Source organism: Lissotriton helveticus, chromosome 4_1 (assembly GCF_964261635.1).
Source record: "Lissotriton helveticus chromosome 4_1, aLisHel1.1, whole genome shotgun sequence".
Classification (NCBI taxonomy): Eukaryota; Metazoa; Chordata; class Amphibia; order Caudata; family Salamandridae; genus Lissotriton; species Lissotriton helveticus.
The window spans coordinates 1,172,936,425-1,172,960,256 of NC_136063.1; the positions used below are offsets into that span (position 1 = coordinate 1,172,936,425).

At 42.1% G+C, this 23,832-nt stretch overlaps 1 long non-coding RNA gene across 1 annotated transcript; it reads right to left on the reverse strand.

The window, feature by feature from the left end:
• Positions 1–2,305: 2,305 nt before the first annotated feature.
• LOC144827463 (uncharacterized) lies at positions 2,306–22,991 on the reverse strand. Its single transcript, XR_013610198.1, has 4 exons — positions 22,854–22,991; positions 2,958–3,078; positions 2,793–2,850; positions 2,306–2,707 (listed from the first exon to the last, which is right to left on the reverse strand). It is a non-coding gene; the product is annotated as an uncharacterized LOC144827463 (long non-coding RNA).
• Between the last annotated feature and the right edge of the window lie 841 nt (positions 22,992–23,832).

The window sequence follows — 23,832 nt, forward strand, 5'->3', positions numbered from 1 at the left end:
TTGCACTGTGTTTGATCCTGCCTAATCTGTTTGACAGGCCTGCCTTTTGATTTTTGTTGTCATTGTTATTTTGATTCCATGATCCTGTTTTCTTTAGTTATTTGTGTAGGTTGCCTGTCTGGTTTTCCAGCCTTTTAGTTCTTGTATTTGCCATGTTCCTAGCTCTTACTGCACATATCTTGGCCTCTCTTGTATATACAGATTCCATGAATTGTATTCTGTGATCCTGTTCAGACTGTATATTCATGTCCTGTCCTAGTTAGTGTGCAGTTTTCCAGTATATTTACCTTTGTGTATTCCAATCCTTTCCCTGACCCTTATTGCAGTATGGCTTTTCCTTAAGCTCAGTTCCTGTTTCTGTGTACCTTCTGCTGCTCCTCTGCGCATTCTTGTGATTTTATATTAATATCTTGATTTAATTGCTTCCACAGGTGCCAGTTAAGCTTCAAGGTTTGTGTCTTTGGCACAGAGAACCACTCATTGCTCCTTCTCCATAGGAGCTGCTGGGTGTCTCCCTGAACTCTGTGTGATTAACTTGCTACTTGCCTTCTTGTAAGAACCCCTTTGCCTCACAGAGAGTTCCCTTCAGAGGAGAAGACACACTACAGCGTATAATAATTTGTCCATTGTTTCCCAGTTTCTTACTTCCTGTTTTACATGCGTTATCAGTTGTCTGTCAAAAATACTGTATTCGTTTAAAAACGTAACCATAAAAACACATCCTACATATAAGTACCAAATAAAAACAAGAACACATCATTAGAGATCTAAAAAACGCATAGTTTCATGACAGCGTAACCTGTTTTTTAAAAAAGGAACAGCAGCAAAACTAATTTCTTGGCCCTTCAAAGTCTGTAAAAAACATAAGAGCGGATCTACATAATCTGAAATTGTATGCCTTCAAAATGGGTAAAATATATACCTTGCAATAGCAAACACAAACATTTCAGAAGAAAGTACAATGAAGCAGAGTTTATTGGGAAACACCATCACATGGGCAAGCAGAGTACTAATCCCTCCCAGGAACCTTAATGGGAAACTTAGCATTGTGCAAATTGATCCCGTTCTGAATCTCAAGAACGCTCATTGCTTGGGAATATATAACACATGGGGCTAAAAGCCAAAAATATATATATAAGTGAATATATTCTTTGTTTATGGGCCTTACTTTTGTTTATGAGCTTTACTAATTCTCTCAAACAAATTTGATCATGGTTAGTTATACTATGAGGGATAGTGAATAAAGACAGTCTACCAAGGTTTGTAAAACATGTTTTGTTGCATAGGCTACCCAGAGTATGCACAGCCACCAATCACAATTTAAGCATTCAAGATCCGCCTGCTCGGTAAAGAGTTCCTGAGGATTACACCAGATTAACAACCATAAAATCAAGGGCGCCAATTTGCTCCGATTCTCCACAGTAAGTGAGTCCCAGTTCCTTCAGGCATACAAAGCTGGGGCATCTGGTGGTTGAGATAGAAGTCTGAGGCAGAAGCAGTTTTTTTCAATCGGAATGGAGTCTTCATTAGACTATGCCCAGATCCCAGCGTGGTACACAGAAATAGGTGCACCTTGAGTTTTATAAATATCGAATAATGCTGAAAATGGTTTACCTTCGATGACAGGGGTTAGATTGAATACATTTCAGCCATCTATTCAATCAATCATCCAAGCATTTGTGAAGCACACTACTCACCCGGGAGGGTCTCAAGGCGCTGGGGGTGGGGCGGTGCAGCTACTGCTCGAACAGCCAGGTTTTGAGGAGTCTCCTGAAGGTCAGCAGGTCCTGGGTCTGGCGCAGCTCTGTGGGCAGGGTGTTCCAAGTCTTGGCGGCGAGGTAGGAGAAGGATCTGCCACCAGTGGTGGTCCTTTGGATGCGTGGGATGGCAGCGAGGGCTTTCGCCATCTGCCTGTTGCGTCAAAGTTGACCTGTAAGTAAAGAAAACTAGACACCATAGACACCCTTTTTGGGTAAACAGATATTAAACTCAGCCTATGTCTCTTGATTCCACAGGCCATTCTGAGGGACATCGAATACTTAATGTCCATGTCTAGTCCCCTCATAAAATTAGCAGAGTTCTGTAGCAGGTGCAAAAGGTTCTTTGGTGTGCTAGCTTAAAAAACGGCATACTTGGCATAGAGAATCGTGTTAAGTTATAACGGGGTTAAGCCCTTAAAGCTAACCAACCTGGGTCATAACATAGGTACATAGAAAAGATGGTCGATATAGCAAAAACATTTAACAATTGTTTAAATAGTAGACCAAACAAACGGTTGAATTTATAGTACACATAAGAATTTTAATTCTTTCAATTTCATCATAAGATCTTTAGCCCATGATTCTAATCATTCAAAGAATACATGTATATGTCCAAGCATTTGCTACAAAATATCTTTATATACAATATAATACAGTGCTCTAGGTGCACAGAAGGTGAAAAGGAGTAGGAGTGATTGGGTCTGTGAGGGATGGGGTAACGGTTAGGTGGTATGAACACAATTCTATCCTATTCAATAGACCCTTTACAGCCTAACTTCGGTCTGCAAGTCCCTTCAAAACACATTACACCTAGGACAACATTAGTTAGATATCGAATCCTACGGTGTATGTCCACATATGGAAGATTGTCGACGTTTAGACCCCTGGTTTTAAGGGTGATTGGATCCTCATTCTGGGGTCTTCCTCAGGACAGGTAGATAGAGCACCTGAAACCATAAAATTGAATCAGTCTAGGTCTGAGGGGACGAGGTCTACTAAAAGAAAGTTTTTAACAACTAACAGAATACCTACATCAAAGGTCGGCTGGTAATGTCCGATCTTCATGGGTGGTCGTCAGGCTCAATCATATCTGTAATGGAGGTAGCCTGGTTAGTGGTCATGGTCATGAGCTGATTGGATCAAAGATTATTAAAGAGGCAAAGGGGGAACAAGCGGAGTGGGTACCGCTAATATTACCAGTGTTCTCTTGTTAGCAGGTAAAGTTCCATGGGGATCTGTTGGTGTGGCCGGTTGGTCGACACCCAACTCCGTCAGTATCCGGAGCCCGAATAGTCGTTGCGTCGTCAAGGGGCGGCGTCTTTACAAAATGAAAGGAGAAAGGGGGTATGAGAGCGGCATTCGTGTATAAAGGTCGGAGTTCTACACAAAATGCCTGTTCTACATTTTCCATATAGAATGAGGGCGCTCTTAATGTCTCAGGGCTCAAGAACGGGACTAACAGCCTGATTCATCAATCTCCCGTTTTGCGAGCCCCTAATAGCGATTCATAACGAATCGCTATTAAGGACTTGCAAAACGGGATTCATGTAGGAATTGCATAAAGAAATGCGATTCCTACACATTCCTTATTTGCGATTAGCAAATTGCTAATCGCAAATAAGGAATAACTCCCCATTCATTCCTATGGGCCAAAAGGCCCATAGGAATGAATGGGGAGTATTCCTTATTTGCGATTAGCAATTAGCTACTCGCAAATAAGATAGCGGTTTAAAGGGTGCCAGGGGTGTCCAAAGGACACCCTGTAGCACCCTTTAAATGCTAATTGAAACAGGTGTTGCGCACACACATGTCCAAAGGACATGTGTGTGTGCAACATGCAACTTAGAAAAATGCTTTTAAAAGCATTTTTCTAAGTTTTCGCTATTTACCACGAGGTTTGACCTCGCGGTAAATAGCGGGCCGAAATTGCGAATTTGCAATTTTTAAATGCATGATGAATTGCATTTAAGGAATCTCAAATAGAGATTCCTTAAATGTAATTCCTCGCAAAATAGCGAAATCGCTATTACTGATTTTTGCATTTGGGATGATGAATCCCAAATGCAAAAATAGCGCTCGCAAAGGGCCAGATTCTCAGAATCTGGCCCTTTGCGAGCCGATTTCGGCTTGATGAATCAGGCTGTTTGTGTCCAAAGAAATAGTCCAATACACTGTTGCAGCATCTGGGGGAATGTCACAGCTAACTTTAATTGATGTGCTACAAGAAGTTCTTTCTACAATGATGAGACATATCAACATATTTATACATTTAACACAAAATGTACATTTGTCCAATGTGAAGGGGGATGACTATGCTTTTTGTTGACTACATTATGTGGTCAGAGCAAACCAAGCAGCACACATTGACTTGGTGCCACCATTCAACAGAAAATAAGTCAAATGCAATCTTAAATAATTCCATTCAAACACTGTGCAAGTTGTCTCGGTACAACATATGTCCATGCAAAGCCTGTGTGTGTCTTCCACAGGAAGAACCTATGGCCCCTTTGTACTTTGAAACAGCATAATCTAACTGCAAATGTCACAACTTTCAAATGTCCAAATGAAGATGACATGGTGAAGATACCTAAAACAAATTAAAACAAAAGATGAGTAACAAAACATAATAAAATAGACACATTACAAAGCCTTAGTTTTGAGGACAACGTTTTAAATATGCAATCAGAGATAAAGAATGACAATGAGCACTAAAGTCAGTATATTAAAACGTTGATCAACAATGACCTCTGGACTGGATTTACCTAAACTTGCCCTTCCTTAAAAAATGTCCAGCACATACTTTTTTCCTCAATACATCACAATTTGGTTCAACAGTGAATATGATAATATGTAAAGAGATACACTCATGTGAAGAAGCTGTCAATGACATCCTGACATAAGTCAGCTCAGTCCTCCTCACCACTGTCATCTTCATTTAGCATTTCAAGATCCACACCCAGTGGCTCTTCATAGTCTCCATCCTCTGCGATATAAGGGATGTTCTGTTGCAGGGCTGTACTGTGCAGCATGCATCAGGCCATGGTGATTAGGCACAGCTTATTGGGTGATTAGAGGAGGGCTCCACCAGTTTTGTCCAGGCAGCTAAATCTGGCCTTTAGGAGGCCGTAAGCCCACTCCACTAGCCTCTGTGTCTTCCATGGTCCTTATTGAAGTGGACTTTCCGTGGCATTGTTGCATTCCTCAGCCATGCCAATAACCATGATAGGTTAGGATAAGCTGAGTCTACTAAATGGAAAAAAGAGAAGAGCCAAGATATGTAACAACATTTCAGATGATTCACCTTGAAATCACCCAAACAATATTATGTCAGATTGTACTTACCAACAAGCAGGCCCTCTCACGTCCAAGCCGTTACATTTGCAGAGTTATGCTGCTGTTCCATAATACAAAGGAATCATGGGCTGATCTGCGACAATGCGCACACAAACACTTGTGGTGTACAAATCAGCTAAATAGACAATTTGTGCATTGATTGAATTAAAGTGCCTCTGATTCTGGTAGACTTGTTCCCTGGCGTGTGGTGGCACTAAGGCAATATGTGTGCCATCAATTGCTCCAGCCACATGTCATAGCTGATCCAAACCATAGAAATCTCCCTTCACATTCACAAAATACTCATGTCGTGGTAACTAGATGAAGCTGTTGATGTGTCTCATCATTGATGAAAGAACTTCTTGTAGCATACCACTGAAAGTAGTTTGTGACATTCGACCAGATACTGCCTCAGTGTATTGAAACGATCCTTTTGCCACAAAATGAAGTGCTGCCATGAGTTTGACAACTGGTGTAATAGATAAGGGATTTCTGCTGTGAGACAGAAGATCTGGCTTCAGCTGATGAAAAATAATCCAGTATAGTGTGCCTATTCAATCTGAAATCTTCCATGGTGGTAAGATCTTAAAACGGATGGCACACTTGAGGCTGTTGTCTTCCAGTCGTGGTCAGTAGGGGAGTACCTGCCGGGGCGGTGACGTGGGGAAGAGGAGGGGCAGGGTGGGGGGTTGTAATCTATGGATAATGGACGTTTCCAGGTAAGTAAACATATAAATAAATCAAACGAATTTCGTTGTGCGCACTGCATCCCTAAATGCAATGTAGTGCATGCAACGAAATTCGTTTGATTTATATATATGTTTACTAACCTATAAACGTCCATTATCCTTAGATTACTACCCCCCACCCTGCCCCTCCCCCCGTCACCGCCCCAGCAGGTACTCCCCTACCAACCGCGGCTGTTGTCTTCTCACTTTCCCAGGGTTTAAATGTCTGCATTGGAAGAACTGTAAATATTTTTACATTTTCCACATACATTATTTGTGATTATTAACACAAATGTAATGTTGTGCTAAAAATATGTGTGGTTTCACAACATATTTTAATGTAATACTTTTTTGTCATTTTACTACACAAATGTCATTTAGTAGCGGCCAATATTCTAAATATGAAAGAATATTGAAATAATACATTTCTAATGTATTATTACATATTCTTTTTGTTGAATTTTTTTCAACCAAAATACTGTCAGCAGAGGTGCCAACAACACCGCCCAAATATCGCATTTAACCTCAGTAACACTACTTATAAATGTTTTTTTTTCAATACATGAGTGTCCTTCAAAGTTTGAATATGCAAACAAACTAGCCACCATTTTGAGTGGTGGTGACGCATGTAGCAGTCACAAACACACTATTTGACCTTCTAAACTGGCAGGCGTCTGACCTCATCATCAAGAATATTTTGATCCGACGTCTGTGGCAGAAGTTGACCTGGTGGTGGGTGTTCAACTTTACAGCGGGCACAGCCATAGGCAAACGTGTGTGAAAGCAATGTACCAAGGCCAATGACTGTGTCTTTCTCCATTTACGACCTCATACATCACGTACATGTACGAAGCAGTTTAAAAAAAAGCTCACTTGCTTCCTAAAACTGCAGCCATCCAGATCTCCTCCACTTTTGCCACTGTTTGTGACTTCTAGGAGCAACAATGCCTGGTCAAACAAGTGGGAGGGCTCCTGCCTTCTCACCAGAGGTGCTGGAGTTGCTGGAAAAGAAGGTCCTCTCCTATCCCTGTATGGCAAGCTCTATAGCTCAACAGAGGAACATGTACATGTTTGAAATATGTATGTGAATTTGTCTAACTGTTTCTTTTCCATTAACACAGGCTACAATTTCCACTTTGTGTTCCTGAGTAAAAAGTAGTGGTTGATGTGAATTATCATATATTTTGTTCCTTACCTAGGACAGTGATGTTGGGAATTTGTAAGCACTTTATAATGTTAAAAAATAACAACATTAGTATGCGTGGTGTGTTTGAAGCCCTAGATTTTATTTGGTGCGTATGAAGCAATATATCTAGGTATATGTTTGAATTACATACAAATTGTAGAATACTCACATCATTTAAATTAGAAAACATATTATATAGTCTTAACAACCGTACATGTATATGTTTTCTTTACTAACCAATAGGAAATTATGTTAGCTAGGTGTATCATCCCAAAGACCACTCAGCCTACATCAGAGATCTCCAAACTGGTGATTGGGGCTGCCAGTAGCTCCCAGATCCCTTCAGAGTAGCACACAGCCTTGAGGCCAGTTATTGTATGTGCATAAGGACATTTTTTCATATAAAAGTTAAGGGAAGGCTCTAATAATTTGACATTATTATCATCAGGCTTCAGGGTAGCAGGGCCTGACAATAATTAGTGCTCACTCAGATTTCAGAACAACACACGCTCTGACAGACCACACCTGCAACCTCATCATCATCCTCAACAGCCAAATGACCATGAAATGACAAGTCAACTCAGTCGCCTCCTCCTGCTTCCACATCAGTTGCATGCTCCGCTGAATCTTCAGCTGGATCCCAACCAACACCAGAAAGACTGTCACCAGCCGCCTCAACTGTGGCAACGCTCTCTATGCTTGAATTTCCACCCAGCTCCTCAACAGACTCCAAACCACACAGAACACTGCATCCAGACTCATCCTGAACCTCCCTAAACAGACCAGCATCACCTCAGAACCCTCAATTAGATACGGACTCAGAAGAGGTGCCAGTTCAAGATCCTCACACTCACATGCAAAGTTCTACATAGCCAATGATTGTCCTACATTAACCATCGACTAGGCTTCCACTTCCCCGCAAGACACCTGCGTTCTGCCCTGCTCACCCTCGGACACCCCCCGCGTCTATTGTAGCTACATTGCACCCAAGACATGGAACTTCCTGCCCCTCCACCAATGAACACAACCCTCTCTAGAAGACTTCAGAAAGAGACCCCAGACCTAGATTTTTGACTGAGACACTGCAGCCCCAGCGCCCCATTACCCTTAGGGTAACAGTGATGTCCTATACAAATACTAGTGATTGATTGATTATCATGGGCCAGGCTGGGGATGAGTCACAGTGGCAAACAACTGAAGCACTGAGGTTTGAAAGGTGTGGGCAAAAGTATGCCCCTGAATGCTTTTAAATTGATGAGAATTGAAATGGAGAATAGTCTAAATTCTTGATCTAACACTTCCTTTCATTTTACTCCAAAGTGTTTTTTTATTTTCAAACTGTAGTCCCCTTACTCCCAGTGGCCAGTATTTAGTAAGATACAGTCCTTTTTCACATGTGGGAATTTTAAAGTGCAGAACAATGCTCCATGATATGAAGTGTTTGGTAGAAAATTTCTCTGCACTTTTACATTCCCCCCAATTCATAAGGACATGCAATTGTATGTTTGTGTCATCCATGTATTGGTGCCAAAGATGGTAAAAGGTGTGTCCTGTGCCACAAGTACATACCACACACACACTCTGTCACCCATATAAATATTTGCCTGTGTTCATATATGCCCAATGAGCACACTCTCACTGACACACATGGCAGCCCTTTCAGAGTGCCCTCAGTCATATATGTATTTCAAAAAACATAAATTTGTCTCTATGGACTTTAGGCATCAAGTCAATGAATCTAGCTGTGAGGGTGTCTGGTAACAATGCACAAGTTGTTTAGCCTTCAGTAGTTCACAATGTTTTGCACTGATCAGAAGTAGTTCACATCACGGAAAATGTAGGAGCCTCTGGGCTAGATGATGTCACTGGCCTGGATTACTAAATTGTGGACATGACACGGACTAACACTTTTACCTGCAGTCAACAGGTCACTACAAAAGTCCTTTTTAATATATTTGTTTTGGTCAGCATGTGAACATATACATGTTGTATGGTAACTTATGAGTCATGCTCGTGACATATGTAGTATAATTGTGTTACATCAATACAGACAAAGAAAAAGTCACAAAGCCATTCTCTTTTTCTTAAATTTCTTGTATCCATACAGGGCAACACCCACACGACTTGGGGGACTACAAGCGGCACAGCCTCCATTGCAGGAAGAGGTTGGAGGACCTATGACACTGGACCAGAAAGTCTGCTGAAGTCCAGCTTGGGCAGTCCTCAGAACGTGGTAAGCGTGTGCGCCGCACCCTGTTCCCCTTAATGGCCGGTATTTTTGCGGTAGCCTTTCCCCAGCTTGATGGGCAGTTAAGAGCCAACACACAAGAAGAGTTCTTTAAGGTGTAAGTTTTGCACAATGTGTATGAGAATGTGCATTGTCTATTAATTTGCTGGAAAGGATCCCACCTGATTCCTGTTCACTACCAAAGGACTGTTCTGAACAGACAAATGACTATATGGCTACCTAAACTGCACATACACATCAGGTTGTTTGATGTCATGGGGGAAAGTTGTACCAAACAGGTCACTAGTCTTTGTTGTGTCAGGTGTGATCCTCCTTCACTATTGTGGATGATGTAATGGTAGACCAATTACATGTGACAGTATACAATGAAATTATAATGCAGTGGATGTTCCAAATGTCACATGGGTAAAATGGGATTTTCCACAAACAAGAGTGAGCATGTGAGACAAAATCACTAGCCACACCAGAATTATTGGCTACATTTTGGAGTCTACACATATCCTAATTGTGTTTAGCATCGGGTATACTGTTTCATACATGATATAAGCAACAGATTTGCATGATGTCATACTCCTTCAAAAGTGTGTTTGTGAGCCAAAGTATTTTTTTACAAATACTTGTGATAGGCATACCCTTTGTGTAGAAACACAGACAGGAATTTGTACACAATGGTGACAGAGTAACACATACCCCAAGCCCTTTTTCAATGTCCTTTGTTTTGTCCAGATGATAACTCAATGATGGAGAAGAATTGCATACTTGAAGGAATTTTGGCAGATTGGGTCTTCCATCACATATATGTTGGAATTTCCCATCTTAAAGACTCAAAATCATATCCAACTCATGACTCAATTGGAAAATGATGAAATGCATCAAGGCATGATCTGTTTTATCTTGTGAATTGCATGTGATTCTTTGATGTGGGTGTCAAATGTGATATTTACTGTGACGTGGTACCATTTTTTGCCTAAGGTGAATGCCACCATATCTTGTTCAACAATTTCACAATAGTGAGAACATCTTGAAATAATTTGAGATATTTTGGAGTCAAATGTGAATAAGTAGTTGCTCTCTACTAAAGTGGATTAGAAAATTATAAAGCCCTATGCATTTACTTAAGGTATTGGAGTAATTTGCCAATTCACAATAACAATATGACTACATTTCTTCGCCAGCATAAGTAAATACATAGTGTGTGATACATTGATAAGCTATTCCAGTACTGAAACTATATAATTATGAAATGGCCAAACAAAGGAGAGAGGTTTCAGTTTCTACAAATATTGGTGCAACATTGCAGTGTTTGTTGACACAAATTGATTCATATTTTACTTTTAGTGTGTCATTAATGCAGCTTTTTGACCTTGTACAGACAGTGTCTAATGATATTTTTGGTGTAGATCCTTCTTGGTGACATTAATTCACTATTCTGGAGAACAAAGGCCAACCATTCAGATGTCTTCCATAGTTCCTTTGGAGAAATGGATATGGTTAAGAGACAAGATCATATATGATATAGGAGCTATCATGGTGAATTATACAACTGTGACTAAATGGTTTCAGAAGATGTTTCCTATATGTATGAGATGATGATGATAATGAAAAGAGCCAATGTTTGTGAACGTTGTAGCAGATGCAATATGGATAATAGGAAAATGTGTTGTGCTCAGAGTTATTGATCAATTCTATTGACATAGCTACAATAAAACTGTTATATATGTATTTTCAGCTTCATCCAGAGCAGGCAAAAGAGACATTAGCCAAGTGGGTGGGGTAGCAACTGGCCACTGTGTCTTAACTGGTAAGACCACCAACACCAAGGGACACAGTGCCATGGAAGGAAAGTGAACTGGCATGGAGGCCACCAGCTCGACATCTTCTTGGGAGGCCTACCCAAGTGACCAGGTCCTAGTGGTGGTGGACCCTACTATTCTAGTTGCACACATATCCTTGGCTGCCACCCAGATATCCATCTCTACTCTCCTTCCTGCTCCTCCCCAGTGAGCCAACCCTGCTGCCCCTATAAGAGCTGGGGTCTTCTTTGACACAGCCACCACATTCCATGCCCCTGTCCCATCAGCTGAGCTGAGTGAGGAGGCTATTGACCTCCTCCGCAGCATCGCTGTAGGTCAGAATACACTTCTGAATGCCATCCAGGGGCTAACCTCCCGTATGCAACAAATGGTACCTTACCTTTAAGGCATTCATAGTGGTATGTCTGGTCTACAGTGGTATTTTCGAGGTCTGGCCTCCCACTGACCACAACCTTCAAACTATCCCAACCTTGTGCCCCACATCCCACCCCTTCCTCATCCCAGTTTTGTATTCCCAGCCCTGTCGAAAGCACTCTCATACCTTTGCATGCACCCACTACAACACACACAAACAGCACACACACACAAAAACAAAGAGACAGTAAAAAATAGAGGCACACACCCAAACTTACAGACACCACACCCACATGAACCAACACCAGCATACTCACAGGCACCACACCCACCACCACCAGCACACCCACAGATACCAACCCCACCACCACACACACGTACCACTCCCACCACCAGCACACCCGCAGACACCGCACCCACCACCACACCCACATGCACTAGCACCACGAGCATACCGACAGACAACCCACTCACGACCAAATACACATACACCACCCCACCAGCAGAACACTCACAGGCACTGCACCTACCACCACAATCACATGCGCCACCAGCACACCCACAGACAATGTACCCACCACCACACACACATGCACCACCACCAGCACACCCACAGACACTACATCCACCACCACATCTACATGCACCACCACATCCAAATCCACATCCACCACAACCACACCCAGCACCTCCACATCACACCCATCTACATACACACACATACATTAGAAAGCACACCCTCAAAACACAAACACCCACACTCACCCAAACAACAGACACCTAGGAAGCAACACCCCAAAATGTACACAACATGCACCAGGCCCACAGGCACTTGCACCCTCAACAGACAAATGCACATCAGCAACTGTCACTCTCTCTACCTCCTAAATCCAACTCTCTGCCAGACATCCTACCTATTTTCCCCAAGAAAGTTTGTTGTATGTCCTTGCCTTAACCCCTTCCACATCTCAAACCACCCCTCCAAACGCAAAGCGACTCCTTCCACTCTTCAACCCACCCCTCCCAAAACAGATATCATCCCTACTAAAACCAAAGGTACTCCTCTCAAACGCAACCCCCCCACCAAACCCAAGCCCACCCCTCCAAAACCCAAGCCCACCCTCCACAGTAAGATCTTTGAGGTGCCTCTTCTGCCCACCAGATGCCCCTTCATGAGGAGGTTCCCTTTGGCAGTGAATTAGGAGGCAAGCTTTGTGTCACTGCAGAACAGTGCACAGGACTTTGAAACATTTTGCCATTTGACTTTTGAAGTATATTGAGAGACTCATTGTTTGGAATAAATCCACCAATTTGATTTCACCAAGTTAGTCCTGGCATTAATTTTCCTTTCTAATTCTTTCATTCCTAGCAATGTTTCTGGCTAAAATGTGAGGTCGAGTTTTTTCTTTACCATGTCAGGTAATACAACTGATTTTGTAATGTCTACTTTGTGAAATGCATACACTCATTAGCATTGTATGTGATGGTCATTTGAATTTAGGTGCAGACATTCATCATGGTAATAACCACTTGCATCTACTAATTGATGTTTACATTTTTTTGATGCATTACTATAGGTGTGTTTGTATCACCTTGATTAATGGTCAGTATGAGCACATATGTATTACAATTAATAAAATATTATGACTATTGAAATTGAATAGAGTATAGGACTTGCACTTGATAAGAGGAAATGTTACATGGATGTATATGTTGAATACTTCATATTTGGGACCAACATTGATTTTACTCGTAATTTATAAGATAACGTTTACACCTTGTTGGTGCAATTTCTACAGCGTGTTACATTGCACGTACCCCAATAATGTGTGTTGCATATGTTTTTAATGCGATAATTTTCAAAATGTATTTAAACACACCTGTAAGGTGACTTTTTGATTTAATATCCTTTTTTTGCAGGTATCCATGTGTTTGAAGGCAGCTTGCACTAATTTTACACTTACAATTTGATCATATGGGTGCGTTTCTTTACATTTCTTAAACGTCAACATTACATACATATACTTTACACATCGGTATGCTATTGCTTGTAAGAGAGATTTAAAAATGTATGAGTCCAGTGCAAATGTTAACAGACAGGTCACAGGGTAATACGTAAAAGTGGAGCTTACCATCGATTCGTCCACAACAGTGTTGATTTTGATTATCATCAAGCAGCAGCAGTGGCAGGACTAGGAAGAATGGGTCCATGGTGAAAATGGTAGTGTGAAAGAGTGGAAAGATGAGTTTCTGCCATATATTGGTTCCAAGCCGCCAACTCAGGTGTGGAGTTTTTACAGCCACAGTCACATCGGTGGGAAGGAACATCATGATTGGCTCGGCGGACACACTGGAGGTCTGACCCCTGACATCCATTTTTGCCTATTGCACCATCGACGCGGTGAACATACCTGGGGAAGTTGGCAGCACTCTGATGGTCCTTCATACGTCGAACCACCAGCATCTAAGTAGAATAGGTGGACCACCTAATAGGCATCCGGAGAAACCGCCGAAAAAGTGGCAGCAGGACCAGGGCCGCCAAGATCTAACTCAAGAAGAACGTAGCAGTAAAAGCCTCAAAGTCAATCTGACCGGAGATGAAACTTTGGCAGATAGGCGAGCAGGTTGTTCATTGCTCCTCTGGTTCAAAGAGCAGTTTTATGGAAATCATTTTAAGTCCACAACCAAGGGTCCAGGACTAGTGGGACACCCTTGGTTCAAGACTCACTCCGGCTGGGTCTAGTTGTGGGTTCAAGATGGTGTAAACCTTTGTGACCCTGTGGCCCTGAACAGGAGGCCGGCAAAATAGATCTTGGATTTACTTTTGTGGTAATGGATGCAGATGAAGATTCTGGGCTGAAACAGCATGGCTGGCCTCTGAGGATTCAAGGCAGGCTCCAGGCATCAAAGTAGTCCTTCCAGGTACAGCAAATCAGACTTGAAGACAGAAGGTCAGAAGAGTCATTATGCAGGTCAAGGAGTGAACTGAAGAATGGGTCTGTGGGTCCTAGTTTTATAGCTGGTGTCCTTCCCTCTGGATGATAGGGGAAGCTTCCAGAACATTTCTTGGAATGGAATTTCCTGACTCCACTGCCTGGCTCCAAGCTGGCTGCAGTGGCAATGTGGAGGTGAAGGTCCATTGTATGAAGGCAGAGTACAGTCTATTCAGTAAGCAAGTGGGGCTGTACTCAGCTCCACCCCCTACCCGCCGTTAGATGGCCCATTCAGGCATATCTAATCCATCTATTTTGTGACTCTCTTGGAGGAATTCACAAAGTCAAACTGTCACTTACACCCAGTCATGCAACTCAAGACAAGGGGCAGGCACAAAATGGCTAGGAGCAGAAAAATGCCAGATTTCAAAAAGTGCCATTTTCTAGTAATTAAAAATCCGACTTTACCAATAAAGAGGTTCTTTTCTAATAAATTCATAGATACTAAACATGAACTGCCTACTTGGTCTCAATCAAAAATGTACACTTATTATATGTAACAAGGCAATTGCATGTTATCCTATGTGACAGGTAGGCCTCCAAGTAGTGAAAAAACACATTTAGGAATTTTTCACAACTGGGACATGTAAAATGTAAATGTACCTTTTCAAACTTATAATTACAATGCACCCTGTCCTAAGAACTACCTGGGGCCTACCTTATGGTTGGCTTATATGCAATAAAAAGAGAGTGTAGGGCCTGTGAAGAGAGTTATATTGCCAAGTCGAATTGGCAATTAAAAACTGCATTCAGGCTGCAATGGCAAGCCTGGGACATGTTTTAGGGTGCTACTTTAGTTGGCGGCACGATAAGTGCTGCAGGCCAACTAGCAGCATTTAATTTACAGGCCCTTGATATATGGTATACTACTCTACAAGGGACTTATGATTAAATAAAATATGCCAAGCCAATCAAACCATGTTTAGGGGAGTGAGCACCAGCACTTTAGCACTGGTTAACAGTGGTAAAGAGCACAGAGTCCTAAGGCCAACAAAACCACACTTCAGCACAAAAATGGAGGCACGTAGGAAAAACATTTGGGGAAAGACCATTTTCAGACTTACAGGTCTAACAAGGTTCAAAACATAACTTGTCAACAAAACAGACCCAAAGATTCTTCACTGGGCTTGAAGACCTCCAGAAGTTTCACGCTTGCGTATAAAAGGACCCATAAATGTTTAGGATTTTTGTGGAAGACAAGCTAGTCAGTTTATTACAATGAACTGCAAAGGGGACCACCTCCAAATTGCTGGCAGAGGACGCCTGGCATTGAATTTATAATCTAAAACATTTATTTAGCTGAATTTGCAGCCCTATTGATTAGCAGCAAAGAAAGCAGCTTTTTGGTATATGTTGATGGCCTCTCCAAACTTAAGTGTGGGAATTAAGTCATCCTTTTTTTCCAATAACTGTGCCAATTTTGAAGATGGAAGCATAAAATAACCCCAGGTGTTCTTAAATAATTTCACTGATCGATTAAGATGTAGATTAGTTCAGTGGGCATACAAATAACATTTCAGATATTCAATTGGGTTTCAGATTAGGCTTGCTACCATTTAACAGTGTCCTTATTTGCAACTTTTGATAAGTAAATATACCACTGTTAAGTCATATATCTGGCCTTTATGGACTTAAGTTCAACTTTCAACTGTGAGTAATACCTTCTCTAGGTGTTGAGTCTCGTATTGTTAACTTTCTAAGACAACTTCATATGAATTTTTCTGCAACAGTCGGATATGGGTACAGGGTGAATGTGCCAAACCCTTCACGTTTATTTAATTTATTTAATGAACTTTTAATGTGCACAGCTAAGCCAAGGGGTTTGCCAGTGCAGGATAGTTGCTGACTGTGATGAGAACCTCAGCCAATAGCTAGCAGAGCCAAGTTTTCAGATTCTTGAGAAACGTCATACGTAAGCAGAACCTCGGCATGGTGAACAAAGCTAGGCTGACAGACCTCAACAAACATGTAGGCACATATGAAATTACCAGTCCTTGAATGTATGCGGGAGCCAGGCCATGTTTGGCCTTGTACATGTAGAAAAGTGCCTTAAATTCAATGCATTTTGAGATCTTAAGTCAGTGAAGTTCCTTAAGCAGCGGTGAAGCCAAGACATGTCTTGGTAGAAGGAATATTAATCGTGCAGCAGCGTTCTGAATGGCCTGGAGGCGTCTAATCGACATCTTGTCAACACCTAGGTACAGCACATTGCCATAGTCCAATCTGGTAGTGATCAGGGCCTGGAAGACAGTTCTCTGTGCCTCTGAAGCTATAAGCCAGAGGATCTTTTTCAGCAATTTAAGGACTGGGAAACACATGATAGAGACCTTAGCTACTTGGGGCTTCAGAGAGAGTTTGTCATCTATTATGAATCCAAGGTTCTTGACATACTTAGAAGGAGATGGTACGGGCCCCAGAGAGGTCTGGCAGTGGCTTGGACCCCACAGACTCAGATTGTTGCCCAAGACCAAAATCTCAGTTTTTCCTCCATTGACATTTAGTGCATTATGGTTCATCCAGATGGAGATATTCCTTAGGCCAACTTGAAGCAGTGAAGGGTCATGTCGAAGGGCATCCAAAAGTAAAAAGATGATCTGAGTGTCATCAGCGTAGGAGAACAGTGTAAGCCCACGTTTCACAATGACGTCTGCTAAAGGGCAGGACATAGATATTGAAGAGCAGAGGGCTTAGAGAAGAGCCCTGGGGGACTCCAGAGGACAGGCCTAGCATCTTTGATCTTTTGTCGGCCAAAGACAACTGGAAGGTGTGAATACTTAAAAAAGAGCTCGCCAATTCCAGTGCCAGATGTCCAATGCCCGAGGCTCGAGTCTGTCAATCAGAATGGAGTGAGACACCATGTTGAACGCTGCACTCAAATCAAGCAGAATGAGCGTGGCCGTGCCACCAAAGTTCAGATGTTGTTTGAGACATTCAGTCACCCCAAGAAGAGCAGACTTGGTTCTATGGACAGTCCTGCAGCCTGATTGTGACAGATGGGGGAGTCGATGCGTTTCATGGAAAGTTGAATATTGACATGTTTTTCCAAAATTTTTGAGACGACAGGAAGAAGGGGGTGGGGCAGAAATTGGACCAGCAGGCTGGATCCAGGCCCTCTTTTTTTAAGAGGGGGAGACCCAAAGCATGTTTCCAGTTCTAAGGAATGATACACGAGCTTAGGGAGGAATTTAGGAGTTTCATAATGATGGGAAGCACCAAGTCATTAAGTGCGTTGAGTCTGGCGGTTGGGATGGGGTCCAGCGGAGAGCCCAAATTGATGCATTGCAAGTTATTTTTTAGGGACATCAGATCCATCAAAGACCAAGCCCTAATTCCAGGGGACACATCCAGCTTCATCATTGTCAGAGAGCCTTCCAACTGGCTAACCTTAGAAGTTGTCAAATGTGGACCGCTCTCTTGATGTGTAGCCTCTACGGCTAACTGATGATGAATCTTGCCCACCTTTTTTCAATAAGAAGCTGGCTAGTTCATCGCACTGGTCTTGTCAAAGCAAAGACATGGGTGAGATATTATTAGCCACCAAGAGTTATTTCACCACCTTAAAAAGAGCCTTCTGACAGTGTTGAGAGCTAACAATCTTCTCAATTAAGTACTTGGCACGAGCCTCTTTGCAGATGGCATGATATCTTTTCAATGCAGCCAAATATTCCAAATTGGCTCCTCTACATATCCTTTCCTCCACTGTCTTTAAGAGTGTTTACATTGTTTTTTTTAATCAATTTAAGGGAGTCTGTGAACCAAGACGCCAGGGGTGCGATCTAGGTGACAGCATGAAGGTCAGTGGCAAAATGGTGTCCACAGCCTCCTCAAGCCACAATCGGACTGAGTCTAGTCACTCTCAGGGTGAGAAGTCGAATTTGGGTTGTGTATTAAGAAGCAGTTGGCTCGGTTGGAGAATATTACGTTTTATGTTAGGTCAAGGAGTCCACCATGGTGGTACCATGGCTGCCTTTTTTTTTCATTTAGAATAGAAATAAGCTGAAAAAAACATGACTCATGGATAGAACATTCCACGGATAGGTGCCGTATTAATGGCACGGACAGCTACTGGAATGAAAAAATCGTTTGACTCCTTTGTGCTATTTATGGACAAACTACACCTTAGTACCGACTTATTGAAAATGTTTATTATGGTGATCAGCCCAAAGAACACAAAGTCTAGTTCATTAAAACTCAAGATAAAAAAACATGCAAGAAGGTGCAATCATGTTCACACCTTGAAGTGCCCTTTGATTACTCTGGGAGCTGGCGTCATTTACTGTGAATAAGGAGGCAGCAATTCATTAAATCTATGGGTGCAGTGTTCGATTTTGTGTTTATATTAGAGCCAAACCTATTAAATCTATGTCTGCCATTTATAACAGCAAATGTTAAAATTTCATCAATATTGACCATTTTTTTGAAAGTTCGACAGTTCCGGGGTCATCGTTTTCCATCAGAAAATTGATGTTTTGGACTCTACCAAAAATTATTCAAAATGTCATTTGGAGCGTTTGGCAGCTTTCCTGGTGTCAGTAATCTTCAGGTTGGAGAAAATCGGTTTTGTAGGCATCTGTTTTCTTTACCATCAAGTTACTCCTCTTACATATGCAATGTAGAACTTGGACAACCGTTCCTACACACTGTTAAACTCTGTCCCATACGTCTTTGAATCCCACTTTGGGCAAAAAAGGAGAATCACTTCTATAGTGTTGCAATTTCTAATTGCTTAGCATTGGAGGTTCATGTTTTAAATAAATAAAATCTATGTGCCTTGAACGTGGCAGGTCAGACTTCTCTACAAACACACTTTAAATAGTTTAAAATTACAGGTTTTGGGATAAAACGTTCAATACCCAGCATGTCACGAGGGGAGAAAGAGAACTTTTAAAACCACCCGTAAGATCTCATGCATTAGGAAAAACCATAACTAATATTGAGCCCTAAGTTAGATTCAAGCTTAATGAGCAACACATATTTTTATTGATACACTTTAGGCTGGATAAAGTGCACTTTTGTTTTAATTACCCAATGAGTTTGGCTCTTCATGATAAGCTCCCTCCTCGCCCTAGTGACCAATTCTTATTACAATCTACCATACACTTTACATTGATTTGCATATTTTGTAGTAGAATTATTATGTGTTTTATGATACCTTTTCTTAAATCCCTAAATTGTGAACCATTCAGACCAGCCTTTGTATTTTTGCAAATGTAGATGATCTCACATGCACAGTTGTGTAAATGTATTGCAATTGCATAATCAAAAAAGGAAAAGTATGATGTTTTAATTTATGTTTTACTTCAATCTGAGTAATGGCTTGGATATTTTAAATGTATTGCCTTATTTGGCAGAATTATAAGAATGTTACTGATTTTGTAATGCTTTTATCTATTTGGCTTATCGCAGCTGAATAAAGATTTTTTTATATACATTTTTAGTGAGATTTTATGAGTAGTACAGCAGTCATATACATCTCTTGTAATGGTCTGTTATATACTTAGGAGAGTGAAAAAGAGGTACAGGATAGAGCATTCAGATGGAAAAAGAGAAAAGAGAAGAGCTAAGAGGAGATGGATAGGAAAGCCCAGTACTGAGAGACTCATTTATGAAAAGTGACGCATCGCTGCGTGAAAACAGCGATGCGTCACTTTTCACTGCGTTCTCCCTGCGACACTAACGATGCGTCATATTTACAGTATGACGCATAATGTCGCAAGGAGTTACAGATACGTCAGTATTTCTGACGTATCTGTAGGCGCAAAAGTGACGCATTGCTGGAGTTTGTCACAAAAGTGATGCAACTCCAGCAATGTGTACTTTCACATGGGCAAGTCCCATGTTGTTAGTGCCTGCGTCAGTCTTACACCTGCCATGAGGCAGGCTTAAGATTTTGACGCATTAGCATCCAAGAAATGGCGCAGTGAAATCATAGATTTCACTGCGTCACTTCTAAGATGCTTTCTTGCGTCAAAACGCCCCCCTTGCATACATTGGGCCTCATTTATGAGCCCTTGCGTCACTTTTACGCCACTGGTGCGTCACTAAAATTGACGCACCAGTGGAGTAAAAAATGTGCCTTGTTGCACCACATTTGCAAAGTGACGCATCTAAGCAGATGAGTCACTTTGTAAACCCCTGCGCTACATTATACCTGCGTCAGGTATAATGTATGCAGAGGGGGCGTTCCCCCGCAAAAAGCCTCATAATAGTGACGCCGTGAAATCTATGAGATTTCACTGCGTTACTTTTAGGACGCTGTTGCGTCAAAATCTTGCGCCTGCCTCACAGCAGGCGTAAGACTGACGCAAGCCCTTTCACATGGGGCTGTCCCCATGTGAAAAGACGCATTGCTGGAGTGGCGTCACTTTTGTGACACATTCCAGCAATGCGTGACTTTTGCGCTTACAGATACGTCAGAAATACTGACGTATCTGTAACTCCTTGCGACATGATGCGTCATACTGTAAATATGAAGCATCAATGGTGTCGCAAGGAGGGCGCAATGAAAAGTGACGCTTCGCTGTTTTCACGCAGCGATGCGTCACTTTTCATAAATGAGGCCCCTGATACCTGGGGCAAGTATAATGTGGCGCAGGGGTTTACAAAGTGACGCATCTAACTAGATGCGTCACTTTGTAAATATGGTGCAACAAGGCAAATTTTTTACTCCTCTGGTGCGTCACAAAAAGTGACGCACCAGCGGCGTAAAAGTGACGCAAGGGCTCATAAATGAGCCCCACAGAGTCCAGCAGCATCAAACTATGCATCACACACACACAAAACACCAACAAGAGCAGTAAAAATAACAGACATTACACCGCTGCAGTTTCCGTTGGCTCGTGACTGACTAGTCAGATCTGCTACGTTTGTTGTAAATTTTGCTAATGAAAAGATTACATCTAGGCCCTATAACAACTTTTCCCAATTAACCATATAACACCTGCGGCCTTTATCACTGAATTGCTACCATAAGCAGCTCAGGCCCACTGCACTGAGCATGAGCTTTCCTACAAGGTAATCATCATACCACCGGTGTGACATTGTAAAATTAGAGATATATATAAAATTAGAAATGAAAAAACAATATACAAACCCTTTCTATGATGCCTATCAAGGACTTTCACAGTGTACATTTTCTACCCTCAGGATATTGTTAGTGGGGTAACCAACACTAGATCCAAAATACACTTATAACAAGAAACAAGTCAGGCCTACTAACCTTGTTGTGCACTTATCACAAGAAATAAGTCGGGCTTACTGTCCTTGTTGTAAAGTTGTAAAGTGTGGAAGAGGTGTGGCGCTGTGGCCAGGGTGCCAGACTCCAGACCATGAGGTTCACGGTTCGATCCCCGGTGGCAGGTTAACCCAGCACCATGTGACTCTGGGCAGTAGCTCGCTTAATCTTCCCGACGGCCCCCAGCGCTGGGACACCTCTCTGGAGGTAGCTGTGCGCTTTACAAATGCTGGTATAAAGCTTCATTGTAAACAGATGTATCCTGGCATAAAATTCCATCTGAACCAATCAGCCCTGTAGTCTTTATAATCGGCTTGTCACTATACCCCTATGATGCATATTGCATTCTTCTTAAGCTTTTCAACAAAGAGACCCTCAGTAACACAGGCAGAAAATTATAATTTTAGAGAATAAGGTTGAAAAGCAATATTCAGACCCAACTAAAAGAATTCACAAGGATTATCAAAGTGCAAGTCTTCTACTTCGGAGGTCTGTCAGATGGAAAACACAGAGAGGCAAACCAACACTAAAAACCGTGTCTACTATGGTAATCTGCAAGATTACATGTCTCAAAATTCCTGTCTACAAGCTTTACCTGAGTGTAATAACAAGCCACCCTTGAAAAGGAGAAGGGAGAGGATGTGGTCTCAAGCTAGACTGCCAACCTTAGAGCTGGGAAACCAAGGCTCGAGCCTCAGGGTTGACTCCACATCCTGTGATTCTGGGCAAATCACTAAATCTCCCTGTACCTACCAAAAAAATGAATGTGTGCTCATGTAACGCACGTCAATACCTTCGAGTCGAGTTTGTGCTATAAAAATCTGCTACAAAAGAGCTACTGGTTTTATCATATGCTTTTCACACTAGGTAAGTCAGGCCTGTTGCCTTTGTCATGACTTTTCTTAATAAACAGATCTAACCTATAGCCCTGATAATTTTTTGTCACTACAGCCAACTTAGTCCTGCTGTATTGAGCATAAGTTGGGCCACAAGGCAAAATGTGAAAAACAATTACTCTTTTTCAGTGGAAGCACAAAACATCTGTCCAATCAAATCTGGACTCCAGCCAAAAATGCTTGGTGGAGAAAAAGTCCCTCTCTCACTAGTCACTAGTGCATTGTAAACCTCTTGCTGTTGCTCATATATGGTCTGACAATGGCATTTACTCCAAAACTGGAAGTCTTTTCAACAGGAAGTTCCAACCTGCATCTGTCTCCGCTGTTCTGTGTTTGCGCCGTCTTCATTGGACAAAAGTACAGCTTGCCTACGGCTTCCTCTGGCAGCGAACCTTCCCTGTCGTGCCCTTTGAATGATATGGTTACGTGCATGTACGGGGTGAACACTCGCTCGCCGATTCCCCCTTGTTACATGTAATTTGTTGGCTGGGGAGTGACGGCGGGTTTCCACACAAGCAACAAAAGCAGAAAGCGTTTGTATCTTGGGCCCTGGCGTGCCTCCAGCTTCCTTTGTGTAGCATAGGTTATTTTCAGTACAGAGGCCCACGCCATAAAAAGACATCAATATTCCAGTATCTGCACAGACTGTGAGCAGAAGTGAAAGTGCGTCATGCCTTGGAACACTTGCCGAGCATGGTACTTCAAACACAACATGCCCAAAGGCTGATAATGGTGTGAAGTAGTTCACGAAAAACACCGCCTAGAACTTTGCTTTTGAATGTTTCAAACAGGAAGTAAAACTTTTTCTGCTATTGCATGCCAGAGGCTGTTTCCTTTCGTTAGCACACAATGCTTCTGAGAAAATCACACCTATCGTACATGCTGTGTAAAATGTGATATGCAAAAGAAACAATTGATGGACGGAATGCTGGACAATGCAAACATTCACCCATCACAAGGATCTGGGTTAAATCCATCATTCTTTTGCTCACCACACCACTCCAGTTTGGACCCAGCCATATGCAAATCAGTCTTGACTCTTTTCCTTGTGGGAACAGTCCAGCCCGAACTGCCAAGCCAGGTCCTCCCTGAAACGGAAACAAGCATCCTGGGACCGGTTTCAGGGCATCACCCTTCACAACCAGACTAGCTTGATGTCCACAATGTTTCCAAACCAGATCACCCCATGCTTTTCATTTCAAAGGATGACCCAGCCCAGTGCTTTAGATAAGATATGAGAGGGCAGTGGGTGCCTACTTACCAAAATACTAGGTATGGGGTAGGTG